Genomic DNA, 24,543 nt, shown 5'->3' with positions numbered 1-24,543 from the left:
AATTTACTGCAAGAATCTGATAATAAAATATTAAAACAAGAACTTAAAATATTTAACATATTTTTCCGTCATAAAAATCGAAAAAATGTACGCTCAGAAAAAATTAAAATATTTTATGTAAGTATTTCACTAAGCTCACCGATCACAACTCGTCAGTTGTTAAGAATTCTTTTTGGAATTGCAATCCAAAAAACTATCTTTCCCAAGTTTTTCCTTTTCCAAATCGTAAATGATGTTGAAATATGGTTGATGTTGAAATATGAATGGATTTTCTACAAGCTAGGTAAGTAATATTTCCTTATTAATATAAAGCGTTTTTAACTCAGTATATTCAACATATTGATAGAAACGAAAGCTCTCAAATATTTCAATTTTGGATTTTTGAAATACTGTCACACAGCAAAATTTGATCGCTGCATATAACACATGTGCGATTTTTAATAGTAAGAGATACTGACTGAAAGTTAATAACTTTGCACTACTTGAAAATCAAAGAAAGTTTACGTAATTGACACATGAATGGTTTTCTTATGTTTCATCAAACCGATAATATTTTTTTACGCGCAATCAAGTCGTTAAAAAAGTCTTGATGGGAGTGCTGATTTCGCTTTTTGGAAAAAACTAGGTTTATTACATAGGAATGTAAGGACATTTATATTGAATTCTTTCAATATTTTTTTTCTTTCACGTCTCGCCTACGTCAGCACAAATTAGAAATTTAACATTTACAAGAGAAAATTAAAAAAAATATATATATATACGTTTATAATTGTAAAATATAAAATATTTTATTTAATTTAAAAACAATGTATATATATATATATATCCCCAATTATCATGCAGTTTGTCCTTATTAATGTATACTATTATTATAAAGACGAAGAGGATTTTTTTGTTCGGGATAAACGAAAAAAGTACTCGATCTATCGCTATTAAATTTTTATCGATTTTTCTTGTCACAACTGAGAAGGTTTTTGGATATATTTCATCTCGAAAAGAATATATATATATATATATATATAGTAGTGGAGGTTTGCAGAATAAAGCAAAATTTTAATGAATTGAATTAATGAACTGTGAATATGGTTTGAACTGAATGATTCGAAACTATAAAATGAATAATATTATACAATAATAGAATTAAATTTACATTAAATAAAGTAATGTGTACTATTATATAAAGAGGAAGAGGGTTTTTTTTTCGGGGTAAACAAAAAGAAAAAAAACTACCCGATCTTTCGCAACTAAATTTTTACCCATGTTTCTTGGCGTAACTGTGAAGGTTTTTGGATATATTTTAACTCGAAAAGTGTCTAAAAATAGTGGAGATTTGCCGGTTGAAGCATAAACTATAATGAATTGTGAATTGTGAAGTCTATCACTGTCTGGGCTGGGTTTGAACTGTTTGATTATGAACATCTTAAAACCGATTTCTTAAATTTTGAGTTTCATTCCGAGTTTCCAGGGTTAAAATTTATTTTTGAATTTTTTTTGAAACCCTGTTTTTTATTTTTTAATTTCTCGGTAACGAAAGAAGAAATAAATTTGATTTTTAGGGAGTGTAATCTTCATGTCAATAAACCAATTTCCAAATTTTTGAAAGGGGATAAGAAAGGTAAATATTTTTGAACAATGATTGTAGATTTTTCCAATCCCGACTACAGTAAATGAGATATTCAGTAGATTTGGTATTTGTAAATACTCTTCAGATAAATACTTAAAAACCATTTTCGGGTTTTTTTCTAATTCCGATTTTCTATGGGAGTTGAAGGTATACGACGCTGTAGCTCAACCACCACACCCAGTGTCACCGTTAGTGTATGTGTGACCGGCTGCACCTGCCTCCGGTTACTTCACTAAAAAACATAAAATAAAAAGATTGGCCGGTACGGGAAACGCTAGTAACCGTATAGCGCGGACGAAGCTGCGACGAGGAGCTAGTTTTATTATAAGGAGTTTACGTTTAATTATTCATTTGTTAAAACTTAATGATTACACTTAACTGAAATAATTTTTATTTAAAAATTAGTGACTGTGTGTAGCAATGTTTTCATTCGAAACAGTTTGTTAAAAAATTAGTAGTTTATAAATTATATTAAAGTGAAATGGATCAAGCAAACAATCTGGTCAAAACTTTTTAAATTTAATTAATAGCAAAATAAAAAATAAAAAAAAAAAAATTATGTCGATTTCCGTGGCGGAGTGGTAGCATCTCGGCCTTTCATCCGGAGGTCCCGGGTTCGAATCCCAGCCAGAGATGGCATTTTTCAAACGGTACAAAATTTCATTTTCATATTCCCACGCACAAGCTTCATTCAACCTTATGTGGGGAAATCAGCAAGGAAAAAATCTATAATAATTTTTTTAAATTTTATGTCAAAATCTAGAATGATCGAAAAACATGCTACACAGTCTTAAAATGTGGATATCAAATTATCACTCAAATTATTTTGATATAGTTATAAAGGAAGTTTATCCTTTACTTGCAGTCTTTTTTGGATTACGTTCACTTTGTTCGTATATGTTTGATAAACAACCTAAATAGTTTATATTCGTAATCGATTTATATATACTTATATTTACTTTTTTCCCGTCATACAGGTGGTAGAAATTGAATTCAGTATTTATTTGTACTTATGGACGCTGATTAAAAAAAAAAATTTTTTTTATATTTTCGATTTATGATAGCGTATACAGTGTAATAAAAATAACCGATTTTGTGTTAAGAATGTTTATTTTATTAAATTCAATTAATATTGAAATTGATTACGAATAGCAAATAAAATAGAGAATAAGTAAACTATTAAGTAGTCAAAAAAATATTTCGGACTTATTTTCTCTAATTCATCTTTTTAGGGATGAAGACTAGTTTTTTGTTATATAAATATCTAAAAAACTATTAAATTTAAGCAGAAAAGATCTCAAATAAATAATTTCACAAAAAATTCTTTAGCTCGAAAATTTTTGAGTTCATCAGAAATTAAACTACAAGATTTAAAAAAAAAAAATATTTTGGTTTCTCTTGTACATATTACATAAATTATTTTTGGAATTTAAAAACGTTTATCTACAAAAATGAAAGATAATTTAATTTATGATTTATTAAACCTCTTTATGTTGTAAATTACAAAAAAAAATGTAATTATAAGTGTGTATAAACCCGCAAACTGCTAAGAAAAATGACACAATAAAAAAAAAAAAAACTTCTTTTCACAGGTTTTTTTAGAGAAATAATTAAGTGTTACATATACTTTAAAGAAAAACAAAACATACTTTAGATCATAAAAAGTGTACATTTTTCACAAAAAGTTGCTTTAATTCAAATTTTTTATTAACAGCTTCGCCGACTCTGTAGTAGAGGGTTAGGCCTTCGTTTTGTCGGGAAAGTTCTGGGTTCGAATCACGGTAAGGCTTGGTGTTTTTCATGCGCAACAAATCATATTTCTCACCTATATTTCCACGCACAATTCTTAAGGTTAGATAATAAATTAATCATCCAAACGTAAAAACCTATTTAAATTAACTGAAAGGAAACATTTATCCTGTTTCTCTAAAATATATACAAATAATTTCAAATGCTCCTACATTTTTATTATTGTATAATTTGGAATAGCCATTTCAATAAAAGAGAAATTTTATTTCGAAAAAATATTCTAACTAAATCAACTAACTAAAAATATTATATTCTAACTAAAAAACGTTTATCAGATTCGAAATGAAAATTTAAGTTTCTCTTTTACGAGTATATGCGTTTTCTTTTTGATAAAATCAATAATTTTCCAGATATTTTCTTATAATTGTTTATGTTTCATCCTTTTAATGGTATATTAGGGCTTGAATTTTCACAGTTCTGTAGAAACCTTAATTTAATTACAAAATCCATCTTTAGATATAATTTTACTAGGTATTATTCAACTTTTTAAAAATATTTATTTTTATAATTACAATTTCGGATTTAGTTCTGGATACACTTAAAAAAAAAAAGAGTTGGGTAAAATTATGGTTAAAAAATGTTGATGGGAGACGAATGTGAGTAATGTCCAATCTAATTGTGTTGGAATATCAAAACTAGACATATTTTTTTTATAATGAAGATTAATTATCTGATTGTATCTAATTTCTTCATTCACTAAGATACTTAAATTATATGAACCCTCAAACGCATGCTCATAATCACCTATAATATGCGTTATTTATAATAAAATATTTAAACGTAGATTTTTAAATCATTAATTAAATGAATAATCTCCTTATATATATATTCCTTATATCCTTATATATATATATATATATATATATATATAAATATAAAAGCCAATAACATTAAAAAGTCATTTAGAAAGGAGTTATACAACATAGATATTTTTTTTTTAAATTATGCAACCGAAATAAATATATGGACGTAATCCAAAACTAGAAACTTTTACTTGGTCGTTTTAAATTAATTTCTTTCTGTGAAGTGATTGCAATTTACCTTGCATGTGTTCAATTTTCTATAGGCCTGTAATTAAAATATGATCTGACTGTCAGTCTGTTCATTATTTTTTTCAAACGTTTTAATGTTCATTTTAACAATCTTATTACATAAAGAAGATTTCTATCATGTTTACACGCAGGCAGAAAAAGTCAGAAAATGTTAGAAAATATAAACTTAGTCAAGAATTTTTTAGAAAAAAAATAGGAAAAGTCAAGAAAAATTGCAAAAACTTCCAGAGAATTGCATTTTCAAAGGTGGCTTTTCCATTAAAAAATCTCATCTTGTTAAAAACTTGCACGAAAAGACAATAATTTATCAACGAAAAATTTTTGCAATTGTAGATACTGGGGGTAAGGAGAATGTTTACATTTTCAAAAAAATGCTCACTGTAGTGAAAAGTTACATGAAGAGGCGATATGAAGAATGTTTTGTAGAAAGAAATGAAACTTCTTTCAGGAAGAACAGAATAGAGCTCTGAAAGGAAAATCCAAGCAGAGATTAAAAAACCGGGGAAGAAAGGAAAACATCGACAGCTACTATCTTGGCGAAAGAACAGGTAGCTGCCAAAATTAAACTTTTATCAAAGGGAAAACTATTAGGAACATAAATGATATTGTAGAAAAGTTGCCTTGTGTTTTATACTTGCATAATAATACGTATGTAATGAGATCTTATATTTTTATTTTTTGGTATACGTTAGAATAATAATGACAAAATATTTTTCAAGTAAATGTTAATAATGTTTGTTTTCTGTTCAAAATAAGGTGTTCTGTTCTACTTTTATTATCTGTATTACTTTTAGTAGCAGTGATTTTAGTTTTTCTTTAAGTTGTAATCATATATATATTTTTTTTTTTTAAATTGAAATTGTGTTTCGTAGTATTTTTATGCAAACCAAGTTTTTAAATATTGTTTTTTATTTACTTTCCAAAATAATGTAGGCTAGTTTTTCTGAAAACGTTTTAAGCAATCTTAAGTGCGAGCCAATTATTTTTAAAAATTAGTTAGTTTTTATATCTTCTCTGTGTTACTTTTAGCAACCATGATGTTCATTTTTATGCAATAAACTTATTAAATATTGTTGTTTTTTTTTGTACTTCGCAATGTAATCTATTGAAACAATTTATCGCAGAATTTTAAAATGTATTATAAAAATTCTTCAAACTTGAAAAATAATGTGATAATAAATAATAAAAAAAAGGCATGAGTTCGGCAGCTATGGGGAAGATGGAGAATACAAAAAAATAAAATATGTTCATATTTTGAAGATTAAAGGCAGTACATTAACATTATGAGTTTTAGGAAATTTTTACTAAATTGGTCAGGAAAAGTCAGGAAAACGAATCTTAAAATTCGGTGGGAACGCTGTTTTATAATGTTTATTGCCTGCTTGTTTGTTTCTACTTTGTAATTTACATTAATTAATTTAATATCTGTTCCAGTCTTTCGTATATTTTTGACGCGTATAAAGCATATGAGGAACAGAGATCAGAGTTTGTATTCATCATAGTGATTGCAGCCAGTATCTGTGATGAACAGAGTGGTGGCATTTTTAGGGCTGAGTATCATTTCGTTGGACCTAGCATACTGATGTACTGATATAATTTGACTCGAGGAAGAAAAGTGGGAAATGCCTCAACTCCTCGTTTTCTATAATAAGCCTGACATGTAATGTTTGTAACTCGTGAAACTAGCTATGAAATTTTCGGGAGTGACTTGTGACTAATATCAGGTTACCATTTCAAGCGTGGTGATGTGCAGACCAGGAAGGTAGTCTTTTTGCCTAAGGTGATCGGGTCCGCCCACACTCAAGAGTTGGGGGGGGGGGGTACTCTCCGATGATGGCATAAAGAACCCTAGAGGTATGAGTGGGTCGCGAAGTTAAGGATGTGCGAAACTTACGTCTGGAACTGAGTAGGGACGGGATGGGTAGCTCCTCAGCGGAAGGGCATATTGGCTATCCGGAAGAGCAAGTCAGTGTGTCCTAGTGAAGTTGAGGAGAACCTGTGAGAAAGCTCCAGAAGGGGATTAGCGAGGCTGGACAAAGACTGTTGCCACGACACTTCGAGGTGACTTGTGTTTTGCTTAATGGCAAGGACTCTTGCCTTGGGAGTGTTTAAAGAAAAAAAAAAATTTTTTTAAATGTCACAATTTCAACTACTATTATGTTTATTACATTTAAGATACACACAATTTAAGAAAACCTACCTCAGTTTAAATTAAACATTCTGCATTTGAAATTTTGTTTTCAAAAAGGAATAAGACTGTAAAATATTTTTTAAATATTTCCGATGTAGTATACTCTTAGTACAACACTTCTTTTTTTTTGAATTCTTAAAATAAAAAAGTTATTCATACGATTCGTAACAGCTACTGTCAAAAAATTCTTGCTTGAAGTTCTGTCCCTCTTTTTTGTTTTTAGTCATCAATCATTTAACTGGTTTCATGCTACCTTTTCGTGTTATTCTCCACTCTTCTATTTTGTACTAATCTTTTATTTTCTAGTTATTAACTACACCCAACATTGCTAATTTTTTTTTTTTACTCCTATTCATATCTTCCTCTGCAGTTTTTTTTCTTTTACCTTCCACACGTCGTTACATAAGTTGACTAATCCTGGATGACTTAATACGTGCCTCACCTTGCTATTTCATCTTTTTACAAGTTAATTACAAATATCTCTGTTCTGTTCGTTTTAAGATCTCTTCAATTCGAATTTTATTAAGCCATTTAATTTTAAACATCTATTTTATACTACTTTTTAAATGTATCTCTTTCACGTTTCATTACCATAAAGCATTACACTCCGCATATAAATATTTTCAAGAATTTATTTTAATACTTCTATCAATATCTTATACTAATAATCTTTTTCTACATGAAAATTCTCTTTGTTTGTGCCATCTATTTTTTATGTTTGTATCACTTCCTCCATCAGTTGTAGTTTTACTACTACATCAATAAAATTCTCCCACTTTTTATATGTTGAGCTCCTCTAGCTTAATTTTTAATTTCCTACTCTCAGTTTCTCTATTGGTGGAAAATGGGTTTATAATCTTTCCCTATTTTATATTTTATTTTAAACAAACTTTATATCGATATATAATCTTTATTATCTTACGAGCTAGTTTTTCATTTTCAGAATGCTATCACTGGAGATTATAAGGAATTAAATTTTTACGTATGTTTTTATTATTATTTTTTTTTTAAATTTGGACTATAGAGTAATATATATGATTAGAATCGAGTGTATTTAATCACTGATTGAAACCAAATCTTTTGATTGATTTGCTTGCTTATTCAGTTTTATTTTTTTTTAGCACTTGAAAAGTTTCTTTTATTGATCAATGATTTAATTTTTTACTTAATGATTTTATATAATAATGAATTTATTTATTTTTTTGTGGTACAATAGTTCTAGAAGATCTGATATGAGGTATATGTTATCACCTACAAACAAGAATAACAGCACTACTTGATTTACTAAAATAAAATAATTGGAGGACTGAAATAATTTCCTGTTGATTTCTACAATGATCTGAATAAACTATTGGTTATTACGTTGGCTGTTCGCTTAACAAAATTCAGTTTTATGTTTCGTTGTACAAATAACATTTTTATTCTTTTCACCACAGATGTTTACTATGCAATGAACTTCATTACGCTCAGTGAAAAAAATCTTGATAGTTGTTCGTATCTCAAATCATTTATATGTCACAACCATAAAAAAATCTCTTTCGGTACGCCGGAAGGCGGAGGTAGATTTCACCGGTGCTAAATAGAGGATAAAAAAGATTTCCACCGTAAAGTTAAGAAAAACTTCAAATTTACTCAATATAACAATGGTTGCATGCGAAAAAAAGTTTCACATGTTTAGCATACGACAAGCCCCATCTTCTTACAATTCCAGCAACATTTTTATTATCTCTTCCCATAAGGGTTGGTCATATAAAAAATTGATCATACAAAAGTTTTAGGTAATGTTTAGAGGACTAACGACTACTTTAAATCAATTCAATCTGTGCATGTGAAGGTAGATATGATTTTTTTGTCTTAATTTTTCCACCCCCTGGGCCAATGGTTGGTGATATCAAAAAACTTTATTACATAAGTTTTAGGCCCTTATCCAAAGAATAGTAGGAATTTAAACAAATTCGATATTTTACTTAATAAGAACGTTATAGCGATTATTTATTTTTTTCGAAAAACGCCCCTCCCATTTATTTCCATTCCCATGGTCCGATTTTAGTCGTTAACGAACTCGACCGAGATTTTCGGACGAGTTATTTTTAAGAAACAATTTGAAAGTGATTGGCGCAAAATTACGACAGTTATCGTGTCCACAAAAAAGTGAAATTTATATATATATATGTACACCTATGAACGTATATATAAATTTTTGAACTGGCGGGGATTTTGGGGTCTGGGGGATGTGAAACTCGAAGATATGTCGAAATTTTCCGGAAGTCGAATCATGGTACCCATTACAAGGTAGCTTTCTTATAAAACCTCCCTAATAGTAAGATAGAGTGTAAAGCCATGAGCTAATCTATCCCTTTTTTTGGGAAAAATGAATTATATACCCTTTTAGTAAGTGTTTATTAGTAATACATCCGGGTAATATATTTATTTTTAACAAATAAAATACAATAATTATACGTGAATTTTAATCAAATTTTACCTGTTTTACTAATTCGTCTTATTAACTGAACAAAAGTTTTTATTTATTTTTTTGTAATTTAAACGTAAATGTAAGCTATTTCAATTTTTTAATAATAACAATTTTTGACTTTGCATTTTTAAAAATATAGCATCAGTTAATATTGTAAATTGATTTGTTAATTTTATTGTTCACATTATTTTCTTCTTTTTTTTTTTGTAATACGAGAAGAGTGCTAGTTGAATAAATGAGTTTATATTGTTATATTCGGCAATAAAAATACAAGTAGTACGCGTAATTTTATGATGACTCATTAAAAAAAATTATTTAATACAATCATCAACGGAAATTTTATGAATTTTGCAAATAGTTTTCTTCTACTTATACGTTTGACGGATTAAGTTATATTCAATTTTTTGCTACATAAATCAACATTAAATATTTTAAGTAGTATATTTTATACAGTTTATATTATTTTATTGTCTACTTTCTTTATAATTATTATTAAACTGAAGGTTTTATTTTAATCTGTAATTACATTTGATTAATTAAATTATTGATCTTATATTTTGATATAATTTATGGTTAAACAGAAAAAAAAGATACACAAGTTATTTACGAATAATTGAGGTATTTAATACTTACAAAAGTGGATTCATTTCTATCGGTTATAAATATTATGCATGAAGTGAATAAAAAGTTAAAGCTAATACTAGGTTATTTTATGTAATTCCTCGGTTTTGTGTGAATAAAAAACTAATTACAACTAAGCTTATTATCAATTGATTTTTCCAGATAACTACTTAAAAACAAAGTGGATAAAAAACAACTTACATGATTTTAAACAATAGATTTTTTAAAGTATCACAGAATTTTCCTAATGAGTAAGTTACAATCTGTTCAACTAGTGAACAATAAGCAACCAACCCCCCCAGCCCAATGAGATGAGGATGATGTGTGTGCCATGTAAATGAGATGTTGACTCAGGCCGACCATTCCTGAGACGTGTGGTTAATTGAACCCCAAATACCAAAGTACACCGGTATCCTTTGACTAGTATTATCCGTATAAAAACAATTAACTTTTACTACGATTTGAATTTCAGAACCTTTGACTTCGAGTATCAGCTGTTAAACAACTGATTTTCGACAAGTTAACTCTAGACCAGCCCGGTTGGCTATCGCAGAAGGCATACTTTTTTATTATTAGTACCAGCCATGCTGATGTTCTTTAATATACGTAACAGAAAGTATACCGCGAACGAAGGAAAGTAGATTCTGTGTTTTGAAAACGGGACGACCGATTTTTTTAACAGCTGAATAATTGCCAGAAAAATCAAACAAATGGTGCTCCATTCCGGGGATGAATGAGGATGATTTGTATGAATTTAAATGAAGTGTAGTCTTGTACATTCTCAGGTCGACCATTCCTGAGATTTATGGTTAATTTAAACCCAACCACCAAAGAACACCGGTATCCACGATCTAGTATTCAAATCCATATAAAAGTAAATTTTTTTTTATTTTTCCTTTTTAGCCTTTGGGAATTACCGTGAGGTATTACTTCAGAGGATCAATGAGGATGATATGTATAAGTGTAAGTGAAGTTTAGTTTTGTACAGTCTTAGGTCGACCATTTCTGAGATTTATGGTTTAATTGAAACCCAACAACCAAGGAACACTGGTATCCTCGATCAAGTATTCAAATCCGTATAAAAGTTTACTTTTACTTTTACTAGGACTTGAACGTTCGGACGTTCGACTACGAAATCAGCTGATTTGCGAAGACACGATCACCACTAGACCAACCCGGTGGGTTAACTGCCTTTAAATTTATTTTTTTTATTTTGCTGTTTAGCCTCCGGTAACTACCGTTTAGATAATACTTCAGAGGATGAATGAGGATATGTATGAGTGTAAATGAAGTGCAGTCTCGTACATTCTCATTTCGACCATTTCTGAGATATGTGGTTAATTGAAACCCAACCACCAAAGAACACCGGTATCCAGAACACCGGCTTTACTAGGATTTGAACGCTGGAACTCTCGACTTCCAAATCAGCTGATTTGAGAAGACGCGTTCACCACTAGACCAACCCGATGGGTTAACTGCCTTTTTATTGGCGGAACTTAACTGAACGCCGGATTTTCATTAGCTTTAAATGTCGATTTTCTTTACAACAGATTTCATATTATTTAACATTTTTAACTTCATGGTTATTATTAGTTTACCAAATTCTTTGAATACCGGAGAATTATTTACTTACTTTATTTATTTACTTTGAAAATCGGAGAATTATTTCCTAGGTCTGTTTCTTTGACGATATCATTTCCGGCAATTCACACTTTTCATATATTGTTTTATTTTCCGTAAATAATTTTACAAACAAATCCTTTTGCCTATTACCTTTTCGTCTAATGAAGACGTCATTTTAAAATAATTGTAAAATATCAACTCGCGACACTTCTTTACTGACAGATGACCAGTGCAAATGATATGAATTTAAGATTATTTCATGGCAAGTAGCAACCAGAAAGTGTCATAACATGTCAGAAGGTGTCACTGTGATTCATCGAAAATGTAGTAACAATTAGATAAAAAGCAAACTTATTAGTTACTAAGTATATTTATTACTTAAGTTTTTCCCGAGAGATATTAAATTGAAACTATTTACTAGTATGTAGTTTTAGCATCTTTTTATTCAACTCATTTTGCCTGATTGCTAAAATTACTTTGTAATAACTAACATTAGTTATTATTAACTTTTTATTCACTTAACTGTATTATTTTTATTATTGAACGTGTTATCCAACATCATATTTTTATGTTCCACTGGAAAAAAATTAAGGTTGGCTATTTATAAAAAATTATATTATACTTATATCGCTTGTGATAAAATGATTGGGTGGAGCTTTTTGTTCATGAAATAACTAGAACTAGCACACATACACTCACACAAAAACTGAAATAAAATAGGTTATATTTATGTATCTTGTAATAACTCTTAAAAACGTTTAATTTCGTGTTTAAAATGATTACACCCAGTTATATTGGTTAAATAGCTGACGAAACCTTTACGTATTTAATTAAATAAACGTGTAATAAAAATTAATGAACATTATTGTTAGTGAATGAAGAGTTAATTCGTCAGCCTTAGTCACGAACTATGTGCTTAAGTTGTTCTATTCTTTGGCGCATTAATGATATCATCTTTCTTACTTTTAAGTTACTATAATTACATTTTACCGGTATGTGCAATATAGACAGAATATACTGTATATACGTGTAATATTTCAGTTTAGTTGGACGTAAAAGTTACTGTTATTAAATATTTTTAATGCATTTTATATCCATTAATATTACATAAATTCCTTTCAAATTTTGATCACAAAATTACGTGAAAGAACTAAGGTTTATTACATTATTATTACCGTACAGTTCCAATTTATAATAAACTGTAATTATTATAGACTAAATTAGTTCCGTTATCAAAAAAGGCACTCTTAAAATGCATTTATAGTAAGTAGGCTACTATATTAATATATTATTTAACAAATTGCATCCTAACAGAAAACCGTATATTAATTTATAAAAATTAAAACATTTTTTTCACTCAATGTTTTTTTTCGGCATCTATGATCAGTACTTCCGCAAAGATCTTTGCTTTTCGAGATTATTCATTTTATTATCAATGATTTAGATAATAAATATTTATCTCTAAAATATTAAAATTTAATTATTTTTAAAATTAATTTTTTTTAATATAAAGAATCCATTCTGAAATAAAGATATCACTGCGAAAGTGCACAATGAAATCACAAAATGAAAATCAATAAGTAAGAAAATTATTTAAATTAATTTTAATGAAAGATTATCTATATCATAATTTTTGGTTGTACATATAACAACACATAGCTGATTGAAAGCAAAATTAAAACTTATTGCCCCTTCTCGGATTTTTATAAAATCTATTAAAAAATTTAAAAATCCTGCAAAATAAATACTTTTAACCGATGGGAAAAGGTGATTCTCGATTCTAGTTAATTTTTTTTTTTTATATCATGGAGGCATTTCCTCTGATGGTTTTTTATAGAGCGGCTTTGCCTTTCATTAGAAATTCAGTGTTCGAATTCTGGTCAGACCATTTTTCACATGCTATAAATATTGATTGGCCATCCATCAGCACAGTAACTGCTATTGGGAGTCAATTTGTTTCTGTATGAATAAATAAATATTTATATAATCTTGAAAGCATTGTGATAATTATTAGTATATTTATATGAAAATAAAAATAAAAAAATTACGAAAATATAAAGGTAAAAATTAATATACTATTATGCATTTAACTGAACTCCCGTAATAGTTACTAACGTAACTTTTACGCATTCCTTTTCATATTTTTATCATCACACTTTGCGTTTCTTAAGAATAGCTTTCTTATCCGAAGATCATTTTATGTATTTCACTTTTCACTTAAATAAAACCATTTTTTTTTTAAAACACCTTCCATAAAAAGATAATCAATTGTATTTTGTTTAATTCTTATTACAGTTTATTTTTACTTGTCTAGAGTTATGCTCTAAGAAGGAAAGTATGGTAATCAGTCAAAAAAATGTGTTTTTTCCATTTTTTGAAGTTTCATGACCAAGGGACTCCAAAAAACAAAAAAAGTGGGGTTAGTGTTCGTATGTAAGTCTTTCTGGCGTTTGAGGCTTAATAACATTTGACCGGATGAACAGATTTTGATAAAACTTTTTACAGAGACTTGTGTAAATTGAGCAATTTTTTGGTAAAACTTTGGGGTCAATATCTCCAGCGGGTGGAAAGAAATATTTTTTTGGGATTAATTTTCTCAAAATTTTGCAACGTAACCTCACATTATGTTAAGCTTGGCACATGCGTGCACGCTTTTTACAATTTAAAAAAAATTTTTGCTCCAAAATTTCTCCCTTCTCCAAAAAAAAAAAAAATGGTTTTTTATCTGTTGCATATTTTTTAACCGATTTTTTTTTTAATGTCTTTCTAGGCATAGTAGGAGTGCATGTGACATAAAAAAAATATTTTGGGAGCAGTATTGGGGTGGAAAGCGAATAAAATTTTTTAAATATATTTTTTTTTAATTAAAAAAATATGTTTTTCGTTTATTTAAACTTTTAGTAATATTAAAAGTTTAAATGACAATAATATAATAATTATATTATATGATTATGTTAATAACAATAACAAAAATAATCATAATAATAATAATTTCATCTTAATTCACCCCCACCACCAAAAAAAGAAATCTTAGGTAACTTTGTATTGGTTGTAGATTTTTCAGTGGAATTTTTTTTAGTGTCCCATTTCAAATAATTTGATAAAAAATTTTACTTGGAAGATGATTTTGGACGTAAGGGAGCAAAAAATTGATATAATTTTTTTTAAATTTTTTAAACCTTTTTTGATAATTTTACTATATAAATTCATCATAAATCGGCCCGCACCAAAAAATCAATTTTTTCATGTATCATTTTTTCACAATATTAGAGTAAATAACCAATGCCAGGAAAGAATTACAACTTTGTTGTTAGCTTTTATTTTTAGTAGGCGCAATATAATAAAGCTCGAAATTAATATTGACATAGAAAGTTGAAATTAGGAGGAATTTCGAATGTAGCTATTATTTTTATCATTTTGTACGTTTTTGATGTTAATTTTGTACAAAAAACTTTGTACCTGTTTTCTTATACTAAATAACTATTTAATTTTTTGCATCAGTTTTATTAATGATAAGGAAATAAAAAAGTTATTATTTAATTAATTAATACAATAATAATTTTTTTACAACTGGTTTGCTTCTTGTGTTTATATTTTACATTTAACTTATTGCTTTATCTAGATCTATATTTCTAATTGCTTATGCACTCATTTATATGAAAGAGCTGTTTTCATGTACATGTTTGACTGGTTCGTCCGATTGCCATATATATATATAAAATAGATTCCGTGTAATAAGTTTATATATTAAATGTATTGAATAACTTGGCTAACTAATTGGAAAATAAAAATAAACGTCACAAAAATCAACACAAAAGACTTTTCTCTTTAAAACTGTAATTTGCCCTCCGATAAACATCAAAAACCGTTTTTTAACACTCTTTTAATCTGTTCGTTATTTGAGTCTAACTCTAAATAAATAACTAACGAAGGAAAACCCCATGTTTGTGAACTTGAAAATGCTAAATTCCTACAAAATAGTTTATTGAACCGCAGATCAATATTTAAACATATAAAAAAATCGTTTATCAGACCCACATGAGCGTACTATGGGTCAATATCTAACTATTATAAATATAACACGGATATTCTACAAAGAGTCCAATCCATTGTGCATCAGGCTATTACGAACCTCTTTATACCATTAACCGAATACTTCACAAAGGCCTAAAATTGCCGACTGTAATAGACTGCATTAAACAAAACTAGCGGAAAATGCACAACAAAACCACTGTATACAGTAACCTTTCGTAACATCTCTGTCTGTCGATCTACCAATTAGATGGCGGCTCAAACGTAATTGGAACAGACACCTTTTAGACCACCGTAGCATGTACATAAAACTTTCTGACAAACTAATAGAACTTAATCCTGCTTGAATGCTCTAGTTTTGGTAACGTCAAACATTACTTTTTTAATTCTAAATCTTAAAGTTGCAGCTTAAATTAAAAAATTTTAATAGTTCTCAATTTAGGTAAATATATTCTATTTTGCAAAAAGATTTTTTAATTTGTTTTTAGTCGCTCAATGTAGAATCACGTTGTAACTGACTCAGTCACTTAATTTTTCTACCGATAAACATGTAATTCATTTCTTTTATTGCTACATTGTGAGATTCATTAGTTGTAAAATGTAACTTAATTTTTTATTATGAAGAAAACAAAGATTAAGTGAAAAAAAAAACAGCTGTGTAAACATATTATTTGTAAGAAACTAATATTAAAATGTGTAAATAAAATTAAAACATCACATTTTTAAATTGTTTTGAAATGTCAGTATAATTTTTTATAATTATTTTTTACACAATAATGTCAATCATATTTATCATTTACAGGTTACGTGATGTATTCGACAACTTATTCATATTTAACGTTGGTTTACGTATATGGATTTTATTAATTTAAGTTAGTTGTATATTTTTACTTCCTTGTACGAAGTATTGTGATAGCGAAAAATTTCGGTTTTCAGACTTCAACGAAAATATCCATTTTGACCATCCCTGAATCCATTTTGACTAGTTTCGGCGTGACGTCTGTTCGTATGTATCTCGTATAACTCAAAAACGATTAGCCGTAGGATGCTGAAATTTTGGATTTAGGACTGTTGTAAAAACTAGTTATACACCTTCCCTTTTGATTGCAATCGACTGAACCGAAAGTTTTCAAAAAAGCCCAAAATCCCAAAAAAAGATTTTGGATTTTTTTCTTAACTACAGTAATAAGCCCTCATTGAGAGCTTTTCAACAAAATATCATAAGTGGTACTTATTTTCATTGGTTCCAGTGTTATAGACCAAGAAAATTTTAATTAATGAAATATTTGGGTCTTACAAGGGAAACGCACATCAATTCAAATCGGACTTCGTCTCCTTTTTTTTTTTTAACTTTCTTTTGATTTAAATTTATTTATTTATTAATAATTATTAACCTCTGATTGTAAAAAGAAATAGAATAAATAATTATTCAATAATAACAATAAAAAATTAAAAAAAAAAAAAAAACATGAAAAAATATCAGAAGTTATTAATGGAATAAAATTTTATATAATTTTAATTTAAAAAAAAAAATGTGTATATGTAATTTAATAGGCGTACAAGGAAGTTATGTGGTGCCTACAACAGATTATTTTTATATGTATGTTTAAAAATTTAATGGGCTATAAATGAAATGATAATGTTATTTGTGTGTTTTCTGTGTACATTATTATTATTAAATTACTCTTCTAATTTTTTGGAAAAAATTTGATTATATGTAATGAAATTAAATATTCTTCTTAAAAGAAAAGAATAAGCTTAAAGAAAGAAAGTGTAATTACTTGCGTAATTTCATTTTAGACAGTAGGTCTTCGGCAGCATTTTATTGCATAATGACTTCCCTTTTCCTTGAGATCTTACAGATTATTATCAGTTTTTAAAATAATATCTTTTACATCTATAATTTAATAAATTTTTAAATCTACGTAGTTTTGTTTATTATCAGTGTATTATACTTTAATCTACCTTAAGAATTTATATCAATTATTATAAAACTAAGTTATTCAGTTGACGTAAATAGGTGGCGCGCGCGCGTACACACACAAACACACTAAATATTAAATAGAAAATTCTATTGTAAACTTACGGAAAGAAATCAATTTTTTATTAGCATTTAAAATATTCTCACCCTTTACCCCTACCGTAACACCTCCGGTCCTTATGGACTGATTTATTTCATTGTATTTCTTACAATTTACATATTTATCAAAGTCTTATTTCTGCGAAATTCTTCCAAATGGCATCAAATAAAATAATAGAAGATGTCTTCTACAATAAAACCAATTTTATTTTACTACATTTAAAACAATTCTGCAATAAATATCGTCAACTACGATGAAATTACATATAAAAAAATTAAAATATTTGAAAAATATATTAAATTTAAAATTCTATTCTAACTGGTAATATGTAAAAATTTGGAAACTGATTAAATCATTTTATGTCGATTTTTGTATGTTTTCAAGCCATGAAATTAAGAAATGTACGTAAAAAACTTTTCAGGACAGAAAAAAATGGCAATTATTATTCATTTGTTACATTAAGCTCAAAAAGAAAGATGTTTCCTTCCTATTGGGTGTTGGTGCAATTAGTGGTTGCATGACTTTTGAAACAAATAGAACCAGAGATCCTTGCTATTTTAAACTCCAAAAATATTTCTGCAGGGACTTTGGCCCACTCCACCGGAGTTTATTCCATGAATGTTTGATTCATGGTACGGTCCTTCAGATTCGGGTTTAGGAAAACGAAACGTTTGTAGAGTTGATTGCTGTAAGTTCGTTTTATTTGTTTAAATTTATAGATGCTTCTTACCAAATTTAAAAACTTTTTTTAGAACTACAAACTTCCCTGAAGGAGGTTAAATCTTCAGTTTTCCTCCCATAGTATTCAATACAAAACGTTCTTATTTATTTTACGATCGAAGATCTTTCCGTTCAACTCTGTAATATAAATGATAGTGTGCTACAATTTGTTTCGCCAGGTTCGTGTATGTTAGCCCACCCGGTTGGTCTAGTAGCGAACGCGTCTTCCCAAATCAGCTGATTTGGTAGTCGAGAATTACAATGTTTAAGTCCTAGTAAAGTCAGTTATTTTTACATGAATTTGAATACTAGGTCGTGGATACCGGTGTTCTTTGGTGGCTGGGTTTCAATTAACTACACATCTCAGGAATGCTCGAACTGAGACTGTACAAGACTACATTTCATTTACACTCAGACATATCATCCTCTGAAGTATTGTATGAAATGTAATTACCGGAGGTTAAACAGGAAAAAGAAAGGAAGAAAAAGGTTCGTGTATGTTAATTTTTTTGCGAAAAAAAAACATTTTTTCGAAGTCCAAGTCCTTCTGGAGAGGACGCAATCCGGTTTAGCCCAACTGTTTTGTGAATAACTGGACATGTCTTAAAATTTTTTTTCTTCTATGATCTTTTACGCTAAAAATAAGTCTACATGGACTACACCCTCTTAGAAAATTTAATCTCTAATTCTGAATTTCCTTCTTAGTTTCAGGTACTGGAGAACAAAAAGATTTTTTTCTCGCCATATTCGGGTCAGTCGGATGTTTTTATTTAACCGAAAAGTTATTCTTGTGTTATATTATGTTGTGTTTCGTTCTATTTTATATTTGCGGTTGCGTTTTGGAAGTTAATTCTCATTAGGTATTAAGTTTTATTATTTTTTCTTTCCAATTATAATTTTTGAGGATCTTTTCGTTCCACCGCTCTGTTGCTAAGGAATGTTCTTTGTTTGTTTACTTTTGAAAGGAACTTGAAATTTCATATTGGACTTTCAGTTGCAACTATTTACTGTGCATTACTTATTTGGAGGTTCCTTAACGACCCTCTTATAACGTGGTTTTGTCAGGAAACTTACTTATGGCTCCGCAGGAGAGCCGATTGTAATTATAATTGTTTTGTTGAGCAAAAAAAAAAAATCTCTTCGGGTAAAAATTTATATAAGGATGTAATGAATTAGGCAGTCATGTACTTGCCTCTATATTTTACATAGTTTATAAATCACAAGATTTAACTCTGATCAGAAGTTTCATCTTTGGAAAAACTCTGATTGAACCAAATCAGTATTAAAATTCAAACGTACCCAAAAACTGAAAGATATTTAATAACAATGAAAGCAGTGTAAATCATATATCCGATTTTTTTTGTGTATTTTTTAATTCTTATACGAATCCACCAAATAATAAATAATTTCCGGACAGGTTTTCAAGCAACCATGGGCTTTATAGTTTTTTATAACCTTATTGTGTGAGGATGTATCCGGGTCTGACCTATTTGTACGTTAATCAAAATAGGGGCTAATCAAAAAAGGGATGAAGGTAAAGAAAAAGGATGAATTGAGGGTGTATCGTGAGAAAAAACAACCCGCTATTGAGAAACTGCAGCATGAAATAAATAACCCTGCCTAGAGGAGGACAGTTACTTGACTGTTAAAGACCCTCATGAGTGCTGCTCATTCCACCATAATTCCTTTGGAATTTCCAAATTGATTTCCGACACATTGGTCAGCTTAAATATACATACTGAAACTATTAGAGCTTTTTCTAAAACTTAGAGATCCACTCTAGAAGAGTCTCCACCTGAATAAGATAACAACGTTTCCTCATCTTCAAAATTGTTTGGCTTATTGAAAAATATTCAACTGTATCGACACATTTGGTAACATTTCCCGATCTTTTATTCTTTAGTTATAACTCCATTGAAGAGATTTATCTACTGTAATTAAAGGACTAAACGGTAGTTTCAATCCATAAGTTATCAAATCGTAAAGTATACGTCTTATTGATAAATTAAAAATAAAACGTCTAGTGTATGTCTTATCTTAGACTAAAACGTACTATTGTTGAATTATATAAATTAGTGGATTTCCATTTTTATGAGACTTCATTTATCTTTTGTTTAACTTTTATTTCTGTAATCGGTTCGTCAGACATTTTAATACAAGTTTTATAACGAAGTTAAGTAATACTGCGTTGGGTAGACAAAAGAACTTTTGAATCAAGCGTATAATAATATTCATTTAGTAACCCATCCCAGAAGCTTCTTTCCATTTTATGTCAAATTACAACAAATTTAATTTAATTTAGTTATTGTCACAATGTCAGGAGGTATACTGTAGCGAAGTTTAAAGAAGAATTGAAGTAATGTGCATATTAAATTGAAATAAGTTAAGAAAGGAATAGAAATTAGATTGATTGATAATAATTAAGTTGGAAATATTAAAGCGCTCATTTTATTGAATATTGTTATAATTTTATGAAATCAATTATACATTTTTTTCTGTATTACTACATTTTTATATATGATTATTGATTAAACAGGTTCTTTTGTGCGAAAATTTTCTATGCAAGAGAAAATTATCTTATTTAGAATTAAGTTTAATTTTTACTTTTTACGTCTGTATAAATTTATAAAATTTTATTTCATATAATCTTTTGACAGAACAATTCAGTTATTTCCTTATAAATACAAGAGATAAATATAGAAAATTAAAAAACATGACTGCCAAAAAAAAAGACATTGCTCTTTCATATATGATAATTTTCTAATATACGTAGGATAATTAAAGAGCGTGCGGGTGACAATTTTGTACATAGTATGTATATTATATATTTTTTCACATTTTTTAAATTTATTTAAATATATATATATATATATATACACACACACACACACACACACACATATATATATATATATCGGTGATTTCCAAACTGTGCGCCGCAGCGATCCGGGGTGCCGCGGTCTCTTCACAGAGGCGTCGCGAAATATTGTAAAAGTTTCATAATTAATTGAACCAAGACATTTATAATTATTAATTTAATCGTAATAAAGTAAAAAAAAAAATGAAGACACACGAGTTTTATTTATTTTTATTTCTTATATACAAGTATTTATATTTTTACATAGGATAGGGTGCCATGGAAAATGTTTAATTGAAAAAGGACGCCGCGACTCAGAAAAGTTTGGGAACCACTGATACACCACCACTAGTGGAACAAAAATATATACAAACATACATACACCCTAAATACACACTCCTTTTTGGGCAGTCGTGTAATAAAATACAATAGCTTTTTTTAATATTTATTCCATTTTTTATTATAATATATATATGTAATTAAAAATTTATGTAGTATAAAGTTAGTTAAAATATCTGTTCTTTTTTTAAAGATTTATTATATTAACTCCCTTATTAAATTGAATTTTTTTTTTCACTATCTAATAACAATAACTGTTACTTGTTTTGTATTTTAAGGTGAATTACCGGTTTAAATAACCTGTTACATTTTACAATATCATATTAGCTTCTTTTCGTTAAAAAAAAAAATGACTTTATGATTTGTTAACTTTCACTTTTGTTATGACAATATTTTATTCGTTAAAAACTGGTTCCATGTATCACCCACTTTAAATTATAAAACTGAATTTTATTTGATATATTAAAAAAAAATAATTATCTCTTCTTAACGTGATACTGTAATTTACAAGTTTGTGTTACTGATTACTAATAAAAAGAAAATAGGATCAGATTATATGAGCAAAATTATTATATAATTATCATTTCTCTTTCGTGATTAAAAAAAAAGAAAAAAAAAGTTTTAATAAATACTTTCTGGTCTGTATTGTATACATTATAACACTTTGTGTGAATTTAATGATTGTATACTGCCATATTATGCGATAAATATAACTTCTATTAAGCGTATTCTGTATAATATTAGAACTTAATAAAATTTTGGACTTGCATTCAAATATCTTATATATATACTTAAAAAATCGAAAATATGAATAAATTATAAGCGGAACGTTGTTCTTACAGGGAATTTAACACATAATAATCGGTTCTAAAACGCAAATAAATCTTTTTAAAAATCGAATTATATATTACATTCTTCTTTAGTTTATTTTTATTATAAGGCGGATATGTTTATATATATGATACAACCAGAAAGTAAGTTCTGTTTATAAATATTGCCGCTGCATTTCTACGATCGTGATCACACGCATGCGGTATGAGTCTCCTGATATATTAGGAAGAGATTGACGCCATTCGTATTCACTTACCTACCTTGTATTCTTCTTAGTGTTTATTTTACAAGTGTAAAAAAAGCAAGGCATGTGTGGTTTTCGGTGTGTGTTGCGTACACGATCTTCGGTTATTGACCTTTGCTTACGAATTCGATTACATTGCCGGCACCAAAAACGAAACGACAATCTTCGGAATGGGGACGCACTTAGAACAAAAAATTGCAAGCTGATGTTTTCTGTTCAGATCATGTGTATATTACCTGGTTAGAAAAAATTTTGCTTGTCGACTTCTTGCTTCGAACTTACATGTCTATTGCGAAACGCTGAACAACTTTCGTCTTGCGGTCTAGAACAAGAAGCCTGCTTAATTCGGGGTATTTGATTAATGACAACGCACGCACACACTTTGCCGCCACGATACTACGTCTCGTCACGACCTATCAACCCCTGCAGAGCTTAGACCTTGTACCAAATGATCCTTTGCCTTAAAACTTTCCTTGCTATCCGATAGTTCCACGATGACGACGAGGTCAAATAAGTCGTAAATATGTGGCTTGCGTCGCAGGCGGCAAGCCTATGACGAAGGGCTATAACTTCTGGTGTTCACTTCATGATAAGCGTCTCAAAATGTCGCTAAGTATGTAGAAAAATACAGTAAAAATTGTACTAAAAAATAAACATTTTTACGCGAATATGTTCTTGATCTTTTTTAATAACCATTCGGAACTTATTTTCTGGATAATTTCTCATATATTTACAAGGATGAGATGATATAGATGAAATAATAGTTAATAAAATTCCACTATTTTCAGAAATCAATCGCAGATCAAATGATTTAGAGGCCTGAGCTCTAATATCTGTACCGACTAGCCGGTTTGTGATTGGTAAAGCGTAACTGTAAACAAAAACTCAATAAAACTTTTAAAATAAATTATATGTATATTTAAATTCACATGTAAGAATATTCATTTTTTTACCGATCTAAAGACTTTTCATAAAGATTTCTCATGAATCTCTTCTTATTTGTCTGTTAAAATCGTTAGTTAAATTAAAACATTTTTGTGAATAGAAAAATTATAATTGGGGACTTTTCGATTTTCAAATCTACTCCTGTGTCTTGTTGTAGAATATGGCTTACATTATTTTCAGCTGCCAACTATCTACTTTGCCTTTAGGGTTTTTTTTAGTCATCTTCCAATTATTATTTATTTATTTTTAAATTTTATATATATATAATTTGTTTTTTATAAATTATATATAAAATAAACACAAAAAAAGGACCAGCACCAGCCTCGCCTATGAGGCATACAGCAGTCCCCCCTAAACACCTCTTACGACAAGCGCTTATAGGGTTGCATCTATAGATGAAAAATATCAGGAAAGCAAAACATGTGATAAGAAAATATAATTATAATAAGGAGAAACATATAAAACCAAGACAATAAATAAACAATAAAGGAGTACAAAATAGCAAAATAAACATAATATAAGACAGCGTATGCCTTTGGGTTGGATAAGATTAACCTCGCCGTTGATGATGCCATTTAGTGACTTAACAATAAGAGTATTCGTTAAAACTGGCACTATAAGCACAAATGATTTCGACAAAACGAATTTTGTTTCTTCGGTAGCAAACATTACATACCGATAATCTTTAAAAAAAAAAACAAGATAAAAATGAACTTAAAAAAAAAACAGTAAAAATAAGGTTAACACAAAAATTGAATTGACGATTTACCGAATATATCTCCGTTGTATATTGTTCTACTTAAATCAAAATACATCTTTTTATATTTTGGTCATTTTATAATTAATCTTTAAGTTAATTATTTTTGTGTTAGATTAATTTAATTTATATTTGAAAGATGGTCAGTTATTGTATCGATATAAAAACTCATAACACTTTTATAAAAATACGAAAATATTTTAAATGGATTAATAAGGCATTAAAAAATAATAATAATGAGTACTACATACCTATGTATAAAAAGTTACGTAAATGTAATTAATTATAATAACAGTGAAATAAAAATCACGATTTATCTGTTTTTATTCGTTGTGTATAATTGG

The 24,543-nt window shown here is 28.4% G+C and overlaps 1 protein-coding gene across 2 annotated transcripts in view; it reads left to right on the top strand.

Moving 5' to 3' along the window:
- MESR3 (misexpression suppressor of ras 3) overlaps positions 1 to 24,543 on the top strand; it is a 309,084-nt gene that overhangs the window by 63,839 nt on the left and 220,702 nt on the right. Inside the window, exon 2 of one of the 2 annotated variants that reach the window (XM_075369474.1) lies at positions 18,932 to 18,977. The exons of the other annotated variant lie outside the window; for it this stretch is intronic. The gene's annotated coding sequence lies outside the window, so the exon portion shown is untranslated. The remainder of the gene's footprint in view (positions 1 to 18,931; positions 18,978 to 24,543) is intronic. 2 annotated transcript variants of the gene reach the window in all.

This window comes from Lycorma delicatula, chromosome 6, assembly GCF_047948215.1.
Source record: "Lycorma delicatula isolate Av1 chromosome 6, ASM4794821v1, whole genome shotgun sequence".
Classification (NCBI taxonomy): domain Eukaryota; kingdom Metazoa; phylum Arthropoda; class Insecta; order Hemiptera; family Fulgoridae; genus Lycorma; species Lycorma delicatula.
The sequence above is the reverse complement of the archived record's forward strand: the minus strand, read 5'-3'. Positions and strand labels throughout refer to the sequence as shown.